Source organism: Lethenteron reissneri, chromosome 45, assembly GCF_015708825.2.
Source record: "Lethenteron reissneri isolate LAM-NWPU_2019-01 chromosome 45, ASM1570882v1, whole genome shotgun sequence".
Classification (NCBI taxonomy): Eukaryota; Metazoa; Chordata; class Hyperoartia; order Petromyzontiformes; family Petromyzontidae; genus Lethenteron; species Lethenteron reissneri.
This window is the reverse complement of record NC_083823.1, coordinates 7,066,726-7,080,022: the sequence shown is the minus strand read 5'-3', so window position 1 is coordinate 7,080,022 and position 13,297 is coordinate 7,066,726.

Genomic DNA, 13,297 nt, shown 5'->3' with positions numbered 1-13,297 from the left:
GCGCGCGTCGCGCGGTGACGTCACGTCGCGCGGTGACGTTGCGTCCGCGTGACGCGGGGACTTGTTGGGGGGTGGAACGTTGGCGGCCATCTTACGTAGGGGCTCGAGGCTGGGGGGGGTGGTGGCGGTTGACGCTTGTTTCGCCCGCCTGCAGCGTTGGGCCCCCTACGTAAGATGGCCGTCAATGCCTCCCCCCCCACACACACGCCCCGCGGACGTGACGTCAGGGCTGTTGTGGAGGGGGGGGGCGTTTGCGGCCATCTTACGTAGGGGCTCCGACGCTGCATAGAAGAGGCAGGCAGAGGGGGGGTTGCCACCTGTCCCGGTTTCGCCCGTTCGATATTTCGCCGTAAGAATCAAAAGGAAAACATCAAAATTAATAAAAATAAAATAAAGATCACAAATTATTCATTTTGATGTTTTACCTACGTGACTTTACCGAAAAAACCTAAGAATATGAATCATTGCAGTCACGACGAAAGCTTCAAATCTAGAATCAAAAGGAATCAGAATATTAGATTGATTAGCAGAGTAGATACGCGATTGAATGAGTGTTGTGATTTATATGTGAATGTTGGGGAGTTTCTAGATCCGCCTCTGACTGGCATCTAAAATTTCGCGTGGCAGAAGGAATTGATTTGTAACGCAATCCGCCGTGTTGAACTTTATCACACTTTATAACTGTATCACAATTTATAAATGTATCACAATCCAACTGCATTGTGCACATTAGCCAAGAGGCAAATGTGCCCGGTTTTAGTCTACAAAGCGGTCCAGATGTCTCGTGACCCCCATTTAATTATCTAAAACACAATATACACTTCTAAAGTAAGGTTTACTTAAAAACCGAAATGAACGTGCAAAGGGCTGAAACACAAATTTAGGGGTCAATTAATTGAGATAGTAGCATCAACCCTCGGTGGTATCGATTAATATCGATACGACACATCAGTCTTGAGTTGAATAATCGATCGCTATCACGTTCTCCGTGACACCCACCCCCTCATTATTTACGCAGCATCCCCCAAATCAGACGCTGATGATGGATTCAAGTTGGGGGGGGGAGGGGGGCAGAGCAAGTGCGGTGACCTTGCGTCTGTGTCTGGCCTCAAGGTGCACGTAGCCTGGCACAAGCGTCGTGGTGACGTCACCACCACTTAGTGGAGAATGGTGGTGGTTGTGGTTGTTGTCTGTCGACGCGCGCTCCTTGCAACAGGCGATGGGTTTAGGGACCGTCCATAAATGACGTCACGCGATTTTGGACGATTTTTGACCCCCCCCCCCCTCAAAAATGACGTCACAAAGCTCTGCCCCCCCCCTCAAATATGACGTCACAAAGCTCTGCCCCACCCCCCACCAAAAAATATAAAACATGCTTCAAATCGCTTTAAACTATTGTCATTGTAGTGCGTATTTAATGTGGCGCTGCACTCTGATGTTGTAGGAAAAAACACGTATTAAAAAGTCCTATTTAATTAAGTAGAACGTGTTGTCTATATTAATTTAAAGTTGCGAATTTTGATGTGACGTCACATTTCTCACACACCCCTTCTCGTCACACATCGTCACAAATGTCTGACCCCTCCCCCCCCCCCAAGGTGCGTGACGTCATATATGGACGGCCCCTTAGTGTCCGTGAACTATCAGGCGGTGGTGCATCCGTCATTCGTCTCAATCAGTTAACCCGTAACACCCACTGGGTCCGTGTGTGTATCTGGATATCTCTATGCATGTCAATCATCTCAAACACATTCCTCCTGCGGAGGGAGCTGGTAGGAACGTTGGGTTGCTCGGTCAATGGCCAGGGTCAACGGCGGCGTGGTGTATTCCGCAAATATGCCCGACTGTGAGGGCGGGCACAAGCCGTCGTGAGTAGGTTAAACGTTGAGTTTTATAAGGGCACCACGGGGTGACCAGCCCCTCCCCACCCAGCCCACCCCCCACCCAGCCCCTCCCCACCCCACCCCTCCCTCCCCACCCAGCCCCTGCCTGCACGACGGACGGACGGACACAATAATCCCCTGTGGGCTGGTGTAACCAGATGTCCTACCAGTAGTAACACCCCTGGACAAAAATAGTGTCCCATAAATAAATAAATAATTACATCGGCCAGTTTGTATTATTTGGAACCCCGGGGTACCGCCATAAGGATCATATTCAGATGTAATCAGCTGATCCAGAATAACACCTGCAAGGTCTGTGTATTTGTATATCTCTATGCATCTCTCAATCAAGTTTCAATAAAGATTCGTATTTAATCGGTTGACCCATAGCAACACCTGCTGGCTCGGTCCCGTCACCTCTCCATGCCAGCAGCAATAACCTCCGCTTCGCGTGACGGTCTCTAAGTGCACCTAGCCTGGCACAGGCGGCGTGGTGACATCACTGCCAACAAGCGGTGAAACGGCGGCCGTTGTAGTTAAATCGCACCCCCGAGTGATTGAGCGCAAGGAGTTAAGCCTTCGTCTATCCTTGCCTGTGGGATCATCTGTATGTTCAAGAGCTGAATCCCAATGTCGCGGTCTGCTCGCCACGAGAGGGCTTCAGGAGGGAGTTCGTGTAGCTTTGCTGTTCCTCCTCCGTTGAAGGAGTATAGATGACAGTGGTTTACTGCCTCTATTGTTCATCGTGTGTATTGCATGGCCACCAGGGGCGGTTTCTTCATTAGGGCGATTGGGCGACGCACCACCAATGTCATTCAACCACAGAGTCACGCTAGCCGTCACTGTGCCTCTGGATATAGTCCAATCAGCGTCATGTCACGTTCTGTGGAGTGCCGCCTCTTTTTGGGCGATTTCACTCCGGCTGAGAATCGCCCCGAGTGGCCCCATAGACTTACATTCAGAGATGTTTTTTTCGACCGGGGGGCGCTGCAATGCATTCTCTATGGCTTCCGGGAGGGCTCGCCCTAACGTGCTTACGTCATCATACGTAAGCACGTTTCATCCAACAATATAATTTGTCGCCACCTAGTGGAATCTTTAATAAAAGAAACTTGAGTGGATTGTATTAATAGTGAGTATAGAAACAAACAAGATGTATTGTAAGAGTCACTTTATTTTTCATTAATATTAAAAAAGTGAAGTTGCCTTTACATGCTTAAGCTGTTAATTTATCCATTGCATGGGTGGACCTTATCCTTATCAATCATCCAGACATTTGCCCCCGCTGAGAGATTTTGCAGGAGCCGCCACTGATGGCCACACACGACTGTGGCATGTTTATATGTATTTCTATGGGTCATGTCTCCATGGGTCATGTATCTCTACTGGGTTTACCATCCATAGTTTGGGTTGCATGGCCCCAATCATACCGTATTAGTGTGGCTTGTATCTGTAATTTTACATTGGTGAAGGTGATGTTGGACTTCTTTCGAACCGGACTTAGCCAACCGTGCTAATCGGAGGTGCGGGGTGAAGGACATTTAAACACAAAAAGCAGATCTACAGAAATGAGTTTTCAAGAAATGAGTTTTCCACTTGCATATCGGGTGTCCACACCTTTGTGCCGATCTGGTTAAAAGCGCTTCCCATTGATTCTGTGGTAGATGCAAGCCAGGCAGCGTGGTGGTGACGGTGGGCTCGCTGATGAGCAATGTGGAAGCTGGGCAGTGTGGTGGTGGGCTCGCAAATCAGAGGTTTGCTTGTTGGGCACGCTATTATTAACAAATTTAATACAAATTCTTGGTTCTTTCGGTGAAGTCACGTAGAAGGGAAATAATAAAATAACATAAATATAAAACAATAAAAATATAATATTATTTTATTATTTCCCTTCTACGTGACTTTACCGAAAGAACCAAGAAGATGAATCCCTACAGTCACGAAAGCTTTAAATCAAAATGTAATACAATTTTAAATGTAACAGGATTCAAATGTAAACTATCAGAATACTATACTCTTTGGTTCTTTCGGTAAAGCCACGTAGGTTGCAATAAAATCAAACAAAATAAATCATTTCTACCCACGTGACTTTACTGAAAGAACCAAAGAGTATGGATCCCTGCAGTCACGAAAGCTTCAAATCAAGATATCAGAATACTGCTCACCTTTCCGTAAAGTTATCGAGTTGAAGGATGTTCACAGTTGCATCTCGTCAAGACCGAATAACCAATGCCGCAGGTTAATTATAGGTTTGATTAAAGTTTACTTACATTGTAAAATTGACAGAAAACAAATTGAGGCATATATTTGAAATGAAATCCGGAAAAATGGTAGAGTCACGTTAAAAATCATAACCGATTCTTACATCTTACACACAATTCAATCGATGTTCATGAAGCGCAGGAACGTATCAAATGGGATGAATTGACGGGTCTGTGCGTGCCGAGGAATCTTATCTCCTTTCTCCGTGGGCAACCATAGCACGATGGTTCACCCACGCCGAGGGTTAAGGTGCACCTCCAGGAGCCATCGGTATCCGCTACATCTTCACACATCGATACCCATGGCTGCCCAGACTCAAATAGGGTTCACTGCTCTTGCATGGCATTAGCAAAAACAGCCACCAAAGCCATCCGTTCTGCATAACTTGTATTAACGGTATACACATGTAACATTTTAAGAAGTACATCACAATACCCCCTATTATAATTTGACAAACTTTATTTCTCTTTCAGTTCGGTTCTGAAATCGACTTGTGTTTCACGACCATCCTGTGTCATAAATGTAATTCGCTATAATGGATCCGAGCTTGTGCAAACGAATGTTCCAAGCCCTCAGAAAGTATTGAGATTGGAGGGAAATACATTTAATCAACACAGATATAATCTTCTAATACATTTGGTGGAAGGTACAGCAGAGCCTTGCCCATCGTGGGAGATATGTTCTTGCAAATCGCCGCTATCGGCAAATCCGCGATCCACAAACTCAAACAAGTAAACCCGTAAAAACAAAGTTTTTCACTATAAATCCTTTATATGCGTGGCGGCTAGAGTCCTCTCGTCCTCTGGCTTGAGATGGCTGCCACCTATGGGTCAGATGATTGTCTGCCACCATTAAGCAATTGGTAATTAAATATTTAATTTGTTTTCCCTAAACAGTGTAAAATTTTAGATTTTTTTTCTCACGAAAATTAATTGTCACACACAACAAGTCTGTGTGGAAAATGTCAGCTCGATTGGATCACGGGAAGTGGGTTAAAAAACGAGCGAAAATTTGCACGGTCCTAAGCAAGCAAGCGAACTTAATATAAAGGATTTTAAAATATATTCGCCTGTGGAGGACGCGGGGATCGATCCCGCGACCTTTGGCATGGGAAGCGAGGGCGCTACTAACTGCGCTACTCCACCACGGCCTGTGGAGGGGTTACGCTCTGGGCTCTTACACTCTGACGTTCAGCCAAAGCCATGAATGAGTTCTATTTGAATATATGTAAAATACATTTTTTTGCCTAAAAAGTGTAAAATTTTGGGAATTTTTTTTCACGAACAATAATTGTCTGGCACAACGAGTCTGTGTGGAAAATGTCAGCTCGATTGGATCACGGGAAGTGGGTTAAAAAACGACCGAAAGATTTGCACGGTCCTAAGCAAGCAAGCACGCAAGCAAGCAAGCACGCAAGCAAGCAAGGGAACTTAATATAAAGGATTTAAAAATTATAAAAGAATGGTTTGCTTCACGGTTTGTAATACAACACCCACTCCTACATGTATTTCACGTTACCCTACATCAGCCCAACAGATTCAACAGGAAGTATTGTGAATGTAAAATATGATTAATATTCTCGAGTGTTAAACATAACTTGAACGGTAAATGTGGCGTGCAATATTGTATACTACAGGAAAAAAAAAATCATGCGGCTAAACCTCACTGGAGGCTGGGAACACCTCGTGGCCTGGGACTCGGGATGGGCCACTTGGGAGACGAGATGGTGCCGCGTGTGTTCTTCCACGGCAGCATCGTCGCGAGCAGTGCGGTTACGTGTACAGGAATCTCACGTTCAACCGCGAATGGTCGAGCCAAAGGGCAGAGGTCACAATCGGGTACCCGATACCCGTACCCTACCCGATACCCGGCTACCCGTACCCAGCTGGGTACGGGTACCCGTTCGTGACCCTGGTGCGACCGGGTACGGGTAAGGCCGTGAGTCACTGGTGAGTAACCGTTTGTCACTCATTTCCCAACGTCTTGACTCTTCTCACAATTCAAGTTTCTAGAATCAACCCACCCGCGCCTGCAACATGGCTTCATCCCAGAGGTTGCAATTGGGTACCCGATACCTGTACCCTACCCGTACCCGGCCGGGTATCGGGTAGGGTACGGGCAACCCGTACCCGGCCGGGTACGGGTACCCGTGTGCGACCCTGGTGCGGCCGGGTACGGGTAAGGAATCAAAACCCGTTTGCGACCTCTGCCAAAGGGGCACGAATGGTGAACTGTGCCTCAATACATTTGGTGCAAAACCACGTGATAGCTAAATCTGCGAGAGGGAAGGGTTTGCTAAATATGGGTGAATTCATAATCCGGGTTTATTGGTTCCGAGTCTGGGTTTGTGTGTTCCTCGTCCGGGTTTGTGGGTTCGGAATTTGCGTTTATTGGTTTGTTGATTTAGGTTTGTGGGTTCATAGTCCGGGTTGATATCATAGCCAAGGTTTGTGGGTACAGTTTTTCGAGTTATGTGTCGATGGTGCAGCGTGCTGGTCGACGTTTTGTTAATGTGGAGTGCACACTGAAAACCATCTGATAAGCTTTTGCGGTTTTTTTTAATCAGGCTAAAGATTTATTTTATAATCTTTCATGTACACAATTTAGAAAAATTGTGTAAACTTTTACACCATATTAAATAAAGTTTGTTTCATTAAAATGACTGCATTGCTTACATGGTAATTCACTATAACCCAGTAACGGTGGCATATGGTGAGAATCGTTGGACTTACGTTGGGCCCAATGTTCCATGTTTGCTGGGAGGATTATTTGTGTGGATTTACGCATTGTTCATTCACAATATCAGACACCTCCATATATGTGTAATGCGGGCGTAAGCGGCCCTCCGGAGGTGACGTCAGGAGGGGAGGAGTTAGGTCACGTGGGGGGGTGAGGGGTTAGGCGATAGAAGGAGGGGAACCGGAAGAGGACGGGAGTGACGGGGAACCAGGAACAGAGAGAGGCCACGAAGGGCGAAGCGGAGGGTGGCGAGATCGCCACGAACACGGGGGAGCGAGGATCGGCACCGTTGGCCAGCGGTGACCGACCCGAAGCAGCGAGGAGGCTGCAGTCAGCAGCGGGGCTGCATACAGAGTCAGCAGCGGGTCTGCATACGGTAGCAGCCAGAGGGTCTGCACATAGGGGTAGCAGCGGGAGTCTGCATAGAGGTAGCAGCGAGTCTGCAGGGAGGAGGTTACAGTAGATGAAGCAGAGAGTCAGAGGGAAGAAGGAGCTATAATAGCAGTGAATAGCCGGGGGCTACAAATACAGAGTTATAACAGAGTGCCGTGTGGGTGAGGACGAGAACCCAATAAAAGACACGAAGACAGAAGGAAGTGTCCGAGTCCTTTTATTACACTGGAGTCAGAAGTGAAACGGCATGGCGAAACAACTGAGGAAAAATAATATTCCATCCCCGGCGTCGGCTTCATCTTCGGACGACGACGATCTTCCTCCTGAGGTCGGCTTCACTTCGGCGGAGGGAGAGATCCGTGAGGGCCCGGGCGTCGAGGAGGTGGCCCCTTCGTCCGACCCATCTGCGTTGAAGGACGAAGATTTAAGATGGATCCGGATGGCGGAGCAACTGGCAACCCTAAAAACCGTCATCACAGAGTTGTGTGACCTTGTCACGCCAAGGGCGGCGTTGGAAGGTGATGGTGGTGATCGGCAGGAGCCCGGGTCGTCTTCGATGGCGCCGCCATCGGCCACGCGGCGTGAAGACGCCATCTTGGGCGTGGCGCACCACGGAAGGCGGGAAGCCGCCATTTTGGGGCCGCCGCGAGGATCGTCCGCCATTTTGGCGACACAGCGTTGCGACGCCTTGCTGAACTTACCGCCGGAAGAGTCAGCGACGGACGGAAGCAAGCCAAGGAGTCGCAGTCGTCACCTTACAACCGTCAAAGAGTTCTCCATCGGGGGCGATTGGAGTGCGTTCGCCTGCAGATTTTTGGCGGCGGTACGTACGGCAAGGTGGACGGACGCTGAGGCACTGGAGGTGCTCCCGACTCTTCTTGATGATGAGTCCGTTCGTTTTTTTCGCTCTATAAAAGCTGCGAAGAAGAAAACTCTGCGAGGGGTGTTCGAGGAAATGGCGGACGCGTACGAGCCACCGGATGACGCCCATCGCCGATTCGTGCAGCGGCAACGCGCACCTGAGGAGTCACCTGTAGCGTACAGGGGCGCCGTGTTGGAACTCGCTATGGCCGCTTACCCGGAGACGGAGCCTGACCTGCTGGAACCACTCATCTTGGGGAAGATGTTGGAGTTGTCCCGAGATCTCGGCATTCCCATGCAGGCGTGCGGTCACGAAAAACTCACGTCCCGGACCGCGGCCAAGTGTTTGGACGCCCAGTTCAATCTCCGCCGCTGGAAACAGGTGACGGCGTGGACGGGGGGTCCTGTCGTCGATGGGGGGGCCGTAGGGTGGGACCCTACGAAGGCCGTGTACGTGCCGGATGCGACCGGCCCAAAGGAGTTGCCGGCCGCCTCCACTCCGTGGCCGGCTCGAAGCGGGCCAGGGCCGCGGGCTCCGCCGCCGGCGCGGCCGCGTCGGGACGGGGTGCCCGCTGCGCGCCGCCCCGACGTCGACTGCTTCCGCTGCGGCCGTCGGGGCCACTATGCTGGGCCCGGGTTCCGGGGCCGCCCCAGCAGGAGGCCTCGACAGCGGACGCCCCAAAGAAAGACCCTCCGGCACAGGCAAGTCGGTGCGCACCAGACACCCGGCAAGGCCTGACACCTCACTCATCGCCGTTGTTACGCGACGCGGATGTTGTAAAATACGGGAGGCCAGTATCTGAGCCTTGTCGCTCGATAACGCAGTGGCGTAAGCTGGCTCGGCGGGTTGTCGCGGCCGCTACCGGTTCGTCCACTGTACCTGGGTCCATCCAAGGGGTGGACGTACGTATTTTGGTGGATTCCGGTGCGTCCGCGACCATTATTTCGGATGTGATATTCCATCTTTTGAACATCCCACCGGGGGCCGTGAGGCCGGCTTACGCTTCCTGCATCGCTGCGAACGGGGGTAGTATGGGCATCGTGGGACAGGTGGACGCTAACATTTCTATCGGGGGTGTCTCGGCCTCGGGCGTTGTGTTGATTTCGAGGTCCCTGGCGGTTCCTTGCCTGTTGGGTACGGATTTTTTGGCTAAGATGCCCATTCTAATTAGAATCAATGAAAATTGCATAGAACTACCGGGGGGCCGGAAATTGGAATTTTTACAGTCCGCCTGGGGGCGACCGGCTCCTGTCGCCCAGGTGCAGGCGCTATCGGAAGTTTCGGTTGATATTCCACCTGGCTCTCAGATGCTCATTCCCTTACGATACCGGAAGCCGGTTCCGGGTCGGCAGGGTGCTTTTGGGATTTTGCTGTCGCCGTCCGCCGCGGTTACGGGCGGCTTAGCGCTGGTAGGGGCGCAAACTATTGTCCGTCCAGATCAGCGCCCGTTTTTGCAGGTGTTAAATGCGAGTGCTGAAAGCGTGTGTGTGCCAGCTGGTACCGTTGTGGCACATGCCACTACGGCGTTTACGGCCCAGAGTGACCTGCCGGACGGGGGGCTTGTGGGTGGTGTTTCACACGATGGAGGGGTTGATGATCGTTGGATCGCCGAATTATGTGGGGAAAATCCGGCCCTTTCCACCGAGCAGCGTTGTGCGATTCATAAATTATTATCGAGCTATTCCGATGTGTTTAGCTCGGACGATTTGGACTTGGGATGCACCTCGCTTCTCTCTCATCATATCGACACGGGGGACGCTGCCCCTATCCGGTTGAACTCGCGTCGGATGAGTCCGGCTGAGCGTGAGCATGTTCGAGGGGCAGTGGAAGACATGTTGAAAGCGGATATTATATCTCCGTCTAATAGCCCATGGGGCGCGCCATCTGTGTTGGTTAAAAAGGATGGTAAATTGCGATTTTGTGTGGATTTTCGGAAGCTGAATAAAGTGTCGGTGGCAGATGCGTATCCCCTGCCGCGTATGGACGATTCTCTCGACGCCTTGTCAGGGGCTAAGTTTTTTTCAACGCTAGATCTCTCTTCGGGCTTCTGGCAGCTCCCCCTTGACGAGCCCTCGCGAGAAAAGACAGCTTTCCGTACGCCGCAGGGGTTATTCCAATTTAACTGTCTTCCGATGGGGTTGAATGCTGCCCCTGCCACTTTTCAGAGGTTGATGGAGTTGGTGTTGACGGGGTTGCAGTGGGAGACATGTCTCATTTATTTAGATGATATTATAGTCTTCAGCCGCACATTTGATGAGCATTTACTGCGGTTGGAGGCTGTATTCGCCAGAATGCGTTCTGCTAATTTGAAATTCAAGCCTAAGAAATGTCATTTACTGCAACGCTCCGTTCGATACTTGGGACATATTGTTAGTGCGGACGGGGTGGCCACGGATCCAGAGAAAACTGCTTGTGTCCGGGATTGGGCAACCCCGGCCACGGTGGGTGATGTGCGTCGGTTTTTGGGGTTCGCCTCATATTATCGGAGGTTTGTTCCGAATTTCGCTACTATCGCCAGGCCTTTGCATCTCCTTACTGGGAAGGGGCATAAATTTGTGTGGGGACCGCCGGAGGAGGCGGCGTTTCGGAGCCTGCGCGATTTACTGGCTACTGCGCCGACGTTGGATTATCCGGATTTTGAACATCCCTTCATTCTGGATACTGATGCGAGTGACACTGGTATTGGGGCGGTGTTGTCCCAGTCAAAAGGTGGTGTTGAGCGTGTGGTGGCGTATGGGAGTCGGGTTTTATCTCCCGCGGAAACCCGTTACTGCGTCACTCGCAGGGAACTTTTGGCTATTGTGTTTTTTCTCCGACAATTTCGACCGTATCTGTACGGTCGGTCGTTTATTGTCCGCACGGACCATGCGGCCTTGCAGTACGCTCTTAAGATGGACCAGCCATCCGGACAATTGGCGAGATGGCTGGACACGTTGCAAGAATTCTCCTTCCAAATTCACCATCGGAAGGGTGTGCGTCACGCTAACGCGGACGCACTGTCCAGGTTGCCGCAACGATCCCCTTGTGCGTGTGCGTCGGGGACGCATAGGTGTGGACCGACTCAGCCCCCCCCTCAGCCTGTCGCGCTGGCAGTGGATGTTCCCGAAACTCCGCTTACACCGGGACCGGTTGATGGGGGACCGGCTGACGGGGTTTTGCGTCTTCCAAGGTCTGTGTGGATTCGGGAGCAAATGTTGGACGAATCTTTGGTGTCGTTGCGAAAACGAACGGAGAAGGCGGGTAAGGAAGTCGGTGCGGGTGGTATTTCGGAAACTGCTCTCCGAGATGGGTTACTGATGTGGAGGGAAGGGATACAGGAACACTGGCGTCTCGTTGTGCCTGCGTCATTGCGGTATGAGTTGATTAGATCTTTGCACTGTGACACACTTTTACACCTGGGGGTGCAGAAAACCCTATTGACGCTGCAACGAGACTATTATTGGCACGGCATGACGACGGATGTCGTCGGTCACGTTCGCGCGTGTCCCGATTGCGCCCGCCGTAAACCACCTAAACATCCATATGTTCCGCCGATACAATCGATTAAAGTATCTCGGGTTAATGAGCTGGTGGCGTTAGATATTTTGGGACCCTTTCCGCCATCCGCTAAGGGAAATAAGTATTTACTGGTGGGGGTTGAGTACCTCTCTCGCTGGCCGATGGCCTGGCCTTTGCCTGACCAGTCAGCGGCGTCTATCACTGACGCCTTTCTATTTGGGTATGTAATGGACAAAGGGGCGCCGGAGAGGCTCCTTACGGATCAAGGACGTAACTTTTCGTCCAAATTGTTGGGGGAGGTGTGTGCGGCTCTTGGAACTAAAAAGATACGGACGTCCCCCTACCACCCGCAAATGGATGGTATGGTGGAACGGTTGAATCGGACTCTGTCCGCCATGCTGTGCCATACAGTCGGGGAAAATCAATCTGATTGGGATTTCCATATTCCTGGAGTGCTTTCGGCGTATCGCATGACGCCGCACGCGGCTACTGGATACTCGCCGTTCTTCCTTATGTACGGCCGTGAGAATGTGCCGCCGATTAATGAACAGTTGGGAACCGGCGCGAGGGGGCCTGTTAGGCCTCTTCCTGAGTATATTAAGGACAACGTTCGGCGTGTCGCTGAGGCGAGGGAAAGTGCCCGCATGGCTACTGCCAAGGCTCAGGCCAGGAATGAGCGGTGTGCCCGACGATCAAAGGGGGAGTGCCCCTGGAAAAAGGGGGACCTGGCCTGGCTTCATTGCCCACAGGTGCGGCCAGGTACCTCTCCTAAATTACATAGACCTTGGCAGGGTCCGGTCCGCCTCATTGAGGTTCCCAACCCACAGTCGGCGCGTGTTCAGGTTGGTTCACGGCGCTGGTTCGTGCATACATCCCGGTTGAAGCCATACATTGCCCCGCGGCCAGATGCGTCATCTCCCGAAGTTGCCTTGCCGGGGTCTGTTGCTGCCGACTCGCCCTTGCCTGTGTCTGCTGACCTTGCGAGAGCGCCTGTCGTACCCTTCACAGACAAGCCGGCCGTGACAGCGCAGGGAGGAGGACGTTCCGCTCGTGGGACGTCGACTGGAGCCGCAGAACCCACGGGACCTGCAGCTCTTCCTATCCCTCCGCGGACGCGAGTACGGGATGTCTCTGGACGCGGGCGGGACAGTGGCGGGCCTCCAATGGCGACGGAAGAACTTGCGCCCGTCGCCCCTAAAACCCTTCCACGTTCCCGCTCGGCGGGTGGTCTGCCGACCGTCCGGGACGGCCCGGCTGCCCGTACTCGCTCGAAATCCCTCACGTTTCGTTAAAATTGCATTGTGTTGTGTTCTGGTTATATTGTTGTTGCATGCTTCGTGTCTTTTTACGTGTTGGCCCTTTACACCCGCATTTCTTGTCAGGTTGCAATTCAGCCGAGGTCGGCTGGATTTTCTTTATGGGGGAGGGTGATGTAATGCGGGCGTAAGCGGCCCTCCGGAGGTGACGTCAGGAGGGGAGGAGTTAGGTCACGTGGGGGGGTGAGGGGTTAGGCGATAGAAGGAGGGGAACCGGAAGAGGACGGGAGTGACGGGGAACCAGGAACAGAGAGAGGCCACGAAGGGCGAAGCGGAGGGTGGCGAGATCGCCACGAACACGGGGGAGCGAGGATCGGCACCGTTGGCCAGCGGTGACCGACCCG